The sequence below is a fragment of the Aquarana catesbeiana genome, linkage group LG02 (assembly GCF_042186555.1).
Source record: "Aquarana catesbeiana isolate 2022-GZ linkage group LG02, ASM4218655v1, whole genome shotgun sequence".
Taxonomy (NCBI): Eukaryota; Metazoa; Chordata; class Amphibia; order Anura; family Ranidae; genus Aquarana; species Aquarana catesbeiana.
Window position 1 is genome coordinate 464,359,541 of NC_133325.1, and position 11,591 is coordinate 464,371,131.

Here is an 11,591-nt window from a genome sequence, read left to right on the forward strand (position 1 = left end):
AGTTCGATATAGATAGGAGATTTGACATGATGATGACAATAACAATCTGTGTCCATCAAACCTGTGGTCGAATGTGCCTAACCTTAACTCTATTAGTCCAAGATTATTCTACATAGAGAGAAAAGATTCGATATAGAGAGAAAAGATTCGACATAGGGGAGAAAAGAGTCGACGTAGGGGAGAAAAGATAAATAAAAATAATGATGATGATGAATGTTATTGGCTGATTGTAACCAAAGAGGAGGAGCAGTAAAATAGCTAGAACTAAGTACACATGTACTTTGGCTTATGGTGTCTGCTGAAAGTTCTAAGAAGATTTGACGGAGCAGGTAAACTATACAGCGTTGTACAGTTTAGCTGCTCCGTCGAATCTTCTTTGAACATTCGACAGACACCATAAGCCTTCAATGACAGATTTGACCTTAATTTGGATTTTCGGACGAATGCAATTTTTAACCAAAAACGAAATAAATAAAAACGAATTACTAAATAAATTTATTTTTCGGACGAAAACGAAATTACGAAACAAAATATTTCAGTGTGCACATGTCTATACCCGGGTACGTAAACGCGTGGCCCCGCCCCCCTCTGACGCCACAGGGACACCATTGGGAAGTCCCCATGCGTCAGAGGGGGGCAAGGTCACCCAGATACGTCACCGTGTGGCCCCGCCCTCAGCTATAAAAGAACTGCCATCGTCAAAAGGCGGGTGCCTCCCGTGGAGGCGGATCTTTTTTATTTTATTTTTTGGCCCAACGGCAGAGCCATACAAGATGAATGGACTTCATGGGACAATTTTATTTTTTTATTTTTTAATAAAGGACTTGTCAAAAAGTGTGTCTTTTTTTTTTAACATTTTGACACTTTTTTTGTGAAATGGTACGGGTACAATGTACCTTTTACCATTTCAAACGGGGGGGGGATCTGGGGGTTCCCTTGTTAAAGGGAGCTTCCAGATTCCGATAAGTCTCCCACCCACAGACCCCCAAACCACTGGGCAAGGGTTGTGGGGATGAGGCCCTTGTCCCCATCAACATGGGGACAAGGTGCTTTGGGGGGCTAAACCAAAGCACCCTCCCCATGTTGAGGGCATGTGGCCTGGTACGGTTCAGGAGGGGGGGTGCTCTCTCATCCTCCCTCTTTTCCTGCAGCCTGCCAGGTTGCCTGCTTGGATAAGGGTCTGGTATGGATTTTTGGGGGAACCCCCACACCACTTTTTTTTAATTTTGGCATGGGGTTCCCTTTAAAACCCATACCAGACCCTTTAGGTCTGGTATGGCTTTTGAGGGGGACCCCTATGCCATTTTTTTTTAAATTAGCGCAGAGTTTCCCTTAATGTTCATACCAGACCTGAAGGGCCTGGTATGGAATTTGGGGGGACCCCCATGCAATTTTTTTTTAATTTTGGTTCGGGGCCCCCCTTAATATTCATACCAGACCCAAAGGGCCTGGTAATGGACTGGGGGGATCCCATGCCATTTTTTTTCAATGACTTTTATCTGTATTGCCGGGACCGACAATTCATTATAGCCGCAAGTAGTTTTAAATTACTTTTTTCCTTTAGAAATGTCATTTTGTGCAGGGACTGTTCTAAACACAGGAAAAATGTGGCACTTTACAGGCATACTATAGACACCCCCCAGGTACGAAATTTAAAGGAATATTTCACTTTTATTGTTTTACTTTAAGCATTATTAAAATCACTGCTCCCGAAAAACGGCCGTTTTTAAAACTTTTTTTGCATTGATAATTGTCCCCTGGGGCAGGACCCAGGTCCCCAAATACTTTTTATGACAATAACTTGCATATTAACCCTTAAAATTAGCACTTTGCCCCATAGACTATAACGGTGTTCGCGTGTTTGAACAAATTTTTTGCCTGTTTGCATGTTCTGCTGCGAACGGAACCAGGGGTGTTCGGCTCATCCCTATACTTCAATATACCATAGTAACATCTGACACAAAGATCTAAAAACACTGAAGCAACAGACTTTGTGAAAATTAAAATTTGTGTCATTCTCACTCAAAACGTTTGGCCACGGCTGTGCTGTGGAAGCAATTAGTTGCATGGGAATTATTTAGTCCTTTCCACATTTTGATCTTAATGTTGCCGTTATTATCTGCTTTGGTAGAGCATTCCACAATTTAATCAATATCCACACCTTAAAGAACACCTTTTGCTCTGATGGTATCATCTTCTTTCATATACAAATGCTTCTATATACAGTCCTTGGGATAATCTGATTGTTTGCCAGATCTTTATACTAACCTTGGATATATTTTTATACATACTGGTTAAAGCTAAATTCCAGGAATTCAGCATCTTTCTCAAAAGTGCAGGCACACTATGGTAAAGGTCCAAAGAGCTACATGACATCTAATTAACTTATCTTATAATTTTTTTATCTGACAGGTTTATGGCTCTGCTGGGGTATACACTTATGCCGCGTACACACGATCACACATTCCGACAACAAAAGCCTTTGTATTTTGTGAATTGGGCAGGTGATTGGGCAGGAGGAGAAGAGCAGGCATATCCGCTGCACCGACTCTAATGTTGAAGATGCTCAGACCTAAAGCATCAGCATCAGGCTCCTGGAAATACAGCTGTCTTCTGGGAGTGCAATAAATCTGTCAGATGTAATTTATAGAGATAAGCCCAGGAGGTGTTATATACAAAGGTGTTATGTAGCTCATTGGACCTAAAGTGGTTGTAAACCCTAACCTTGTAAAACAACCCCTCAGTTTAAAATAGAAATGAAAGGCAAAGCATTTGTGTATACATAAAAAAAAAAATTCCACCTTTTTTATAAGTGATCACATTCCCTCTGTTTTTAGCTGCATAAGAGCTGGGGGAGGAGAAGGAGGACAAGCAGCAGCACACTGAGCTTCCCAGTGAATGGCTGTGCAGCAGGGGAGTTTCAGGACAAGTCTGATCATTAGAGGAAAGCAGCCTGAGTTTCCAGCATAGCTAGAGAACCAACCATGGTGTGTTCCGTTTTTAATAGGAAATCAGAGGGACTGGCAGGAACGCTAGGAATTTCACAAAAAGGAAGCAATACAAAGGGAACAGGAGATATGAAGTGTTGGGGTAACAAACGCTTTAACTCATAGTGTGCCTTCACTTTTTACAAAGGAGCTGAATTCCTGGAATTCAGCTTTAAGTTTCAAGAAACCAAAGTCTTCTAAACATTCATTACAAGGTCTCCCATTCCTTCGGACTATAGAATATCTCTATATATCTTAGAACTGCTATGCATATTTAATATGTGACCTTATCATGAACGTATACATAATGTATGGTTTTATTATGCATTTTTCTCTTTGTGTTTATACATATTGTTCTGTTAATTTTGTCCTTAAAAGCAACATTTGTATTACATGCACCCCAATCACATTCACCTTACATTGAATATGAGGCAGTGCTGCAATAAATCAACATGCAATATCAAATCAAATTGATTTATCACAGCGCTGCCTCATACCCAATGTAAGGTAAATATGATTGAGGTGCACTTATCACTTTGTAAGGTAGCAGTGATGAGTACATTTTTCTTTATTTTAAGTTTTTTACTTTTTAATTTTGTTTGGATATTTTCCCACTGGTTGATTTATATATAAATATTTTTAACACTGTAGGTCACTTTATGTATGATATTTTGAATTAGAAGATTATTCTACCATTTCAAGTGCAGGTATGGGTTGCCACCATCCCTGTTATATTACCACTGCGTTTTTTTTGGAAAAACCTCCAATGAGATTTTGTCGGCAACCACAAGAAGAAGAAAACAAATATGGCTGCTGGCATTAATGACCTCATTTTGAAGGAAAGCATTGGTAGCCTCCATGATGTCTCTAAAAGATTTTCCTTAAAGTGTGACACATTGATGAGATGGTAAGTCTGACATTTCATATCGGTGTTGAGCATGATACACACGTACTGAAAGTCAGCTGGTTCAGCAGGAACTGGCCAACTTTTTGTACATATGTACCATTTTCTGTTCTAATGACTGGCTTCTGTTAAATGGTCATGCTGGAAAACCAGCATTCGATCAGCACTGGCAGCCATTGGCAAATGGGGATCTTATCATGGTGGATCACCGTGATGAACTAACCAAAAGTAGAAGTGGGTAAATGCAAAACCAGGTACCCTCTCCCCCTCCAACAAAAAAAGTGTCAAAAAAAGAAGAGGAAGGGGGGGAGAGCATAGGTGAAGTTCTGCTTTAAAGTGGTGTTCCAGTCATTTTTTTGTTTAATAAAAGTCAGCAGCTACACAGCCGGGTCCCCACTGTGCATGCGCAAGCGACGCTGCTCTCTGTGACTGGCCCTGAAGTCTTCTAGGACCTGTCATATGTCCCAGAAGACTTCAGGGGGGAGGGGGGAAGGAGAACTTCTGCTTCCAATCGTCTAAGGCAACCAGAACAGAAGTGGGAGCAGGTACCTATCAAAATTGGGTACCTGCTCCCCCTCTCCTCCCCAAAAGCTCAATTTCACAAACAGGATGCAGAAAGGAGGCCTTAAAGCAGAAGTTCCACTTTTGGGTGGAATACCGCTTTAAGTTACTGAAGTCTCTCCTAAAATGTTTCATCCACAGACCTTTCATTATTTTAGTTGCCTGTCTCTGGACTCACCCTATCTTATAAATATCTGTAAGTGAGGTGTCCAATACTATATTCTATCAAGGGATTTCAGGTGCATTATTTTACATTTAGAAACAATGAAATGCAGTTTCTACTGCGTTGATCAATTTTCCAGCACTGCCAAATCATGCCCATGTTACAGCAGACACCTCCAGGTACATCAACCTTATTGCACACCTTTGTGTTATCAGCAAAAAGACATACCTTGCCCAACAAACCTTTAGTTATGTCACTTACATATAGATTAAATAAAACAGGGATAAGTACAGAACCTTGTGGTACACCACTAGTTAGTTCCAAATTAACCCCTTTTAAAATCAGACGCCAGGGGTGCCAGGAGGAAGGAACCACAGAACCTAATGGTTCCATCTAATGCCTGATGACTGTGGATACGTTTAAAAACTTTAGTAAGAAGAAAGGTTTACATCAAGATGGATAGAAATATACACTTTCAGTCCCTTGTTCAATAAATACCACATGACAACGGAAGATAATTTGTTAAACTGAGCATTTTTATACACAAGCATCAGTAGTATACATTATCGGTTTCATCTGTTAATTACATAAGTTATACTTACAATGAACCAATATGGTGTAAATAAATCTTACATATGGTATGTAAGAATAAAATAATTTTCATGTGTTTACAAATATGTATGCATGTGTATGCAGTCTAGTAGACAGGCATGTATAAGTACACATATTTTCTACATTTCCTAATAGACTAAGCTTGCTTCACAATCTAAAAAGAGAAAGCCTCTTTCTTTGTAACACCAATGAGAGGCAGCTGTTCATTTCCTGGCTGAAGGCTAAAAATATGATCTACAATCAATGTAAACAGATTATTGTATATTTACAATGTTAAAAAATTCCAGTGGCAACACTGTAGTCTGCTAAAGAAAAAGGGATAGCGTCTTGCTTGCATTCCTGTTATACTTAGGAGACAATTGCTCGAAGGAAAATGTGCGAGCTGCAGTACATATGAAGTGTAAACACCTTTAGATGCTTCACATATCTGTAGCAGCTTTCCAAACCTTCTAGTCATGGCTGAAATCTTTGGCCTTTCTAGCAAGCAAAGCTTTAGGGCCTATTCACATGGCCGAGGGAGAAAATTTGTCCCATGCACATGCGTGTGCAATTAGTTGCACCCAGCAGATTCGTACTTTGTTCAAGCAGTTGCTTGCGAATAGGGACTCTGACCAGCCCTGGATGCAGACAGTTTGCATTCATGGACAGTGTTTCTGGCTGCAGCTAATTACCAGTTTGTATGTGACCATAGCACAGAGCTGCTGCATCCAGAAACAGTTTTGGCTTTCCCTGAATGCAGCAGAGAAGTATGCTTTTTTTTTTTTTTTTTTTTTTTTTTTTTTAGAATCATACTTACAATACCTAGGTGGATGCAGCATCAGTCCCCCACCAGCTCTAAGACTGGAAACCGAGCGATCAAACAATGTTGATCGTTCGGTTCTCAGGGCTCCCTGAGCAGAGAGCTGGTGACTGTCAGTCACTGCTGTGAGCCGGGTGTGCCGGTCCAGGCATGTGGGCAGATCCCGACTTCATTGTCACGGTCTTGCCCCAGCCTGGACTGGTTCTGTGATGTCTGCCGATAACAGGCTTGCCGATAATAGGCTTAAAAACGGTTGCACTCCTGTGATCCACAGGAGAAGTACAGCCAAAACGAGCTTTGGCTGTACTTCTCCTTTAAAGCTGGACTGGCTCTTTGTGCCTCCTGCTGGGCATAAATACTTGTCCATCATAGTGGTGGGTCAATAGAAATGTTCCGGAGTGGGGCTTAGCGGCAAGCTTCAATGCTGCAGGAACTTTGCTTACCAGAATGGCCCTGCATTCCGCCATGACAAGAAGTTTTGGGAGGCTGTTGCAGGTACAGGCCTTTAGGTGCCTGCTCTTCATATCTGCAGCAATACCTCTCCTCCACAGTGGCAGTGGCAGTCATATTTTCAATAGCTGCTACCCAAGATGTTGCCTGCACCAAGATAGAAAGTGTACATTTAGGGTCATGTTACATCATACATATTTTTTATTTTTACCTTGGAGTTACCCACAAAATTATTTTCAAAGGGAACCAGTCATGAGAAAAATATGAAGACTGTCATTACTGATGAAAATGCTAATTATGTCATAGCCATGTTGACTCTCTTGTGTTAGTAGTCCATGTCACTTACTCAAAACAAATATGTACCATAGACAAAGACTATGGCAGCTTACTCATTTCCTTATTACAGGTTTACGTTAAGTGCAATTCTCCCCTAGGAGTAGACAACCACAATTCTTCTGTATGACCACTAAAATGTTCTTGCTGAACAGCAGAATAGATGGTGGCCAGGTCACAGCACAGAAGTCTGGCCTAGTAACAAAGTGAAACAACATCTGAAAAGTGCATTTCTCTGGCTAATAGAGGTAATAGCTGTGCAATTACCCCCTAGGAATAGACACCACAAACTATTACATCTATTAGACTGAATAACCTCTTACAAATGCATCTCTAAGTTCCACTATGTTACTGTGATCTGGCTTCTGGGCTATTCCTCACCAACCACCATTCTTCTGTGTGACCAGTAAAATGCTCTTGCTGGACGGCAAAATGGATGGTGGCCAGGTCACAGCCCAGAAGTCAGGCCTAGTAACAAAGTGAAACAACATCTGAAAAGTCCACAGAAGAAATTTCTCTGGCTAATAGAGGTAATAGCAGGCACCGCGTGGTGTCTGCAGTTAGGTAAGACTTAAAAAGCACACAATGGCTGCCAGGTTGATCGATGACCACACCAAAGACAAACATTTTATTCTAACAATCAATTCTACTCAGTCATAAAGGTCATTTTCTACTTCCCAAACTGCTAAACCCAAATTAGGACCTGATTCAGAGCTAGTATGCAGCCCAAGAAAGGGATAATGTCTAGTACCATTAGAAATGCAATTTACTTCAGTGATAGATCTACTCATTTGTTACAGATTGGCTTTAAATTAAAAAAATGGTAAAGACGGGACAGGAAGACTTAAAAGATTTAAGGGGGTATGCACAGTGATATTGCTCCTAGTTATCAGATGTATAATGATGTCCTATTCCTGGATGGTCTCTATCCTGCATTATTTTTATATCTATGTAAAATAATGACATCATGATATTGTAAAAATGAAAAATAAATACTGAAAAGTTTCTGGAGGGTTGCACAAAGGCACTTTATGGGTACCAGAGTGTGTAAAACCCTGTTTTCTTCAGAGAAGCCAGACTCTATTCTGCCAGAACATTGCATTGAACCCTGTGGGGAGAGAAGACATGCCCATATACAAAAGAATTTAGAGTCGGGCTAAAAGCTAGGAAAAAAAATGATCTTTTCTGCTTTGTTGGGACTTTTTTTTTTCTTTGTGTGGACTGCACTGGGCAGCCTTGCCTCACACAGTCCCAAGACAAGGTAAAAGGTTGTGTTCTTTATTAGATTAGTTCACACTACTGTGCTGCAGTAGTGTGCGCTGACAAAAAGTACCGCACACAGTATTTTTCTTCATGGTGTGACACAATCTCCTGCATCACACCACACTGTGTCCAAAAGTACTTCATGAAATGTCCCCTAAAGCCCAATGTCCACATTGCAAGAGTCAACTGCTTGTTTATGTCTAGGGGAACAATAAAAGGAGATGCTTACCTGACCCTCTGCTCCTCCCCACAGTTTGACCGATATCCACTGCTTCTGCACCCCTTTAGTGGTCTAGAGTCCTGACATCATCAAGATCAGAGCAGGGTCCAGAGCCCTATTCTGGACATGAAGATGCGCAAAAGGCCAATTCACCACCAAATTATGGGGGAGCACTACCTACTTGCAGGGGGGGGGGGATGGACAGAGGATCAGGTAAGTAAAGTGGTTTCTCCATGCCCCTAGACAAAGTTAGCTACTATACCTTGTAGCATGGGTACAGACCCACTGCAAGAGTTCATTTTTATTTACCTGGAGTTGGGCTTTAATGAAATTCAGCCATCAACGCTACTTCCTTCAAACTGCACACCAGTGGCTACATTTTAATGCAGTTGCTGATATGAACAGGCCCTAAGATTAGACAAAGCAAAAGGGCCATTCAAACTGTTGTGGTAAGTAACTGTGCACTCATTAACATGTGAAATAAGCGGGTAAAAGTGCATTGTGTTAAGGCAGCTAATTAGATTAGCATGAGCTGCCAACAGAAACTCATATTTTAATGGACATGCAGCAATTTTTATAACACAATGGGGGAGATTTACTAAAACTGGAGCACTCAGAATCTGGTGCAGCTGTGCATGGTAGCCAATCAGCTTCTAACTTCAGCTTGTTCAATTAAACATTGACAATAAAAACTGGAAGCTGATTAATTTCTATGCAGAGCTGCACCAGATTTTGCACATTCCAGTTTTAGTAAATCTCCCCTACATATCACAATGAACAGATTCATATCTGTGTGTTACTTTGCAATACATTGTGCTGTGTTACATAGATATATTGGGGAGTCATTCAAAATGAATGGCATTGCACTGTTTCACCTTCTACCATGCACTGCAGTAATGGCACATTTTACCACGTATTACCACAACTCAATAGTGTGAATGAGCCCTAGTTAAAGAGCAATTACAGACATGCTTTCAGTTAGGATTTTTTCATACTTTTGTGTGTGCCTTTAGCAGCAGCACAACTAACCAAAAATCATACTTGACCCATTCATTGCCAATACAGCACACTGAAAAGCATCTATCTTTACACCTATGATTTGTGATGTGTTGAAGGGTCAGATGTATTGTTTTCTGCATTGCTATGCTTTAGGAGTCCATTAAAAATAAAAACTTAGATAAAAAAGAAAAGAGCGCCCAGTGTCCAGAGAAATTTGACTTCTAAAATATGGTTCATGGACGTTTATTAAAAATTAGCAATATGTACATCAAGCATTAATAAACATCCACCAACCATATTTTAGAAGTCACATTTCTCTGGATACCGGGCACACCTTTATTTTTTAGTCTGCTAGCTGGAAAGACCTTAAGGTCGCACAGAAAAGGCAGCAGCCCAATCCCAGAGAAGGTCCATAGCCACCATCCATCACTGGGCACTATCCACAGTAAGGCATTCCTTACTTTTTACCTACATGAATACCCACTTAGGAACAGTGACCAATCCAATCAGTCCAGCGTGTTCTCCAACACAAGCATTAAAAATAAAGGGAATCGCTGCCAAAATAATGCACGTACAAAGCATGTTACCGCGCGCATCAATGCTCTTGAAATTGCAGGTCAACATTCATATTAACGCACCCACATAAGTGGAAATTCAGCCAAATGTCCGAAAAAACCTTTCAAACGACACTGGGCAATACTGGCATTTGTAGAGCAAACAATGCCCACAAGGTGATACTGTTTTTGTAAATGTATCTTTTTTACTAGTACCTTATATCAAATAAAGAGCATTTTCACGCAAAAATAAGAAAATGATGATGTTAGGTAAAGATACACCACCTTAAAAGTACACTGAACACTGTAGCAGACTGAACAGGAACATTGAGGGTAGCATCCATTAAAAATACACCCTCCTAAAAAGCCATATATGTCATAATTGTACAAAAATAAGACAAAAGGTAAAGATGTTACACATTAAAAAGGAAAGGATAAATATTGCATCATTGTCGTAATGGTCTTCAAGTTAAAAACTGTGTGATTCTATTTTTCAACAGCTAGGGGAGGTTTACTTTATATATTGTAGTTCTGGCTTAAAAATAACATAAGAGTTGGTTGAGCATGACATGCAGGTGGCACCTATTGCCAAGCACACTTACAATCGCGCTCAATGCGAGTAAGTAAACGGTTAGGGCAATACATCACATTGTCATTTAGGTGACCATATGTAGGCCATTTACACCACCTGGCATAAGCATAATTAATGGATAAATATCCAGTTCAACAAAAAAAAAGTGAAATGAAAAAGTCTGGCGGTGAGACAATATTTGGATATACAAAATTAAAAACCAAGTACCTTTTTTCGCATGACTAAAGCATTGATGGCAAACAACTATGAAAAAAAATGTAAAACTGTAGCTATTATCTGGTGTGCTGGAAAGCATATGTACTTTAAGTAATTAATCAAATGTATGCATCATATGTACTTTAGGACCCCACAATCAGTAAAGGGGCAGATAAATTGGCTTTGAACTCTTCATATCAGCTGCAAAGTACTTTGTAAAGGATTTGTCCATTACCTTAGTGAATAAGGGGAAGCTGTGTTGACCTCTATCTTATAATCACGTGCAAGTAAAAATCTTGTTTTCTATTTTTCCTTGTACATGTTTTGGTATTCTTTGCAAAGTATTTTTTTAGCACATCCAATAAGGTAAGTAAGAATTCCCTTGCAAACAGAACAGGCTTCACTGTGAGACTTGGAAATCACTCAAAGTGATATAAATAGAATTTTGAATTATATGGTACTTATTTGGAGAATGGGATTTTTTTTTCATCATAATTACATTTATTAGGAATCCATTATGCCATTTTTTTTATGTATAGGGCTCGCTAAATTGGTCTGAATAATATTCATAGATAAAGTTATATGTTATATCTAGAAGGAAAGTCGTATAGATCGGAGCATATTTTCCCTCACACAGCTGACATCTTGCCCAGTCATCGCATACAAAAATATCCCTAACTCTGACTGTCACTTCTAATACTTCCTTAGCTAAAAATGGGTACTAGCACAGAACAATAGGTACATTTTTCTTTTTTGTACAGGTATGGTAACTTCCATTCTTTATTTGTGACTATTAATACTTAATAATGCCAATTTTTCTTTTCGTTTAGATTTATGTGGGTCCTTTCAAGTGCTGCTTAGAACTGCAGACTAAAAGGAATAAAACATTAACGCATTCCTAAATAACAATGCAAAATAATGAACGTCAGTGATAAACTATAGTTTCAAAAAAGGTCCTA

At 39.8% G+C, this 11,591-nt stretch overlaps 1 protein-coding gene across 1 annotated transcript in view; it reads right to left on the reverse strand.

The window, feature by feature from the left end:
* Nucleotides 1-5,134: 5,134 nt before the first annotated feature.
* LOC141128398 (potassium voltage-gated channel subfamily A member 2) overlaps nt 5,135-11,591 on the reverse strand; it is a 12,458-nt gene continuing 6,001 nt past the window's right edge. Inside the window, exon 2 of the mRNA XM_073615674.1 lies at nt 5,135-11,591. This exon is cut by the window's right edge and continues 4,657 nt beyond it. The gene's annotated coding sequence lies outside the window, so the exon portion shown is untranslated.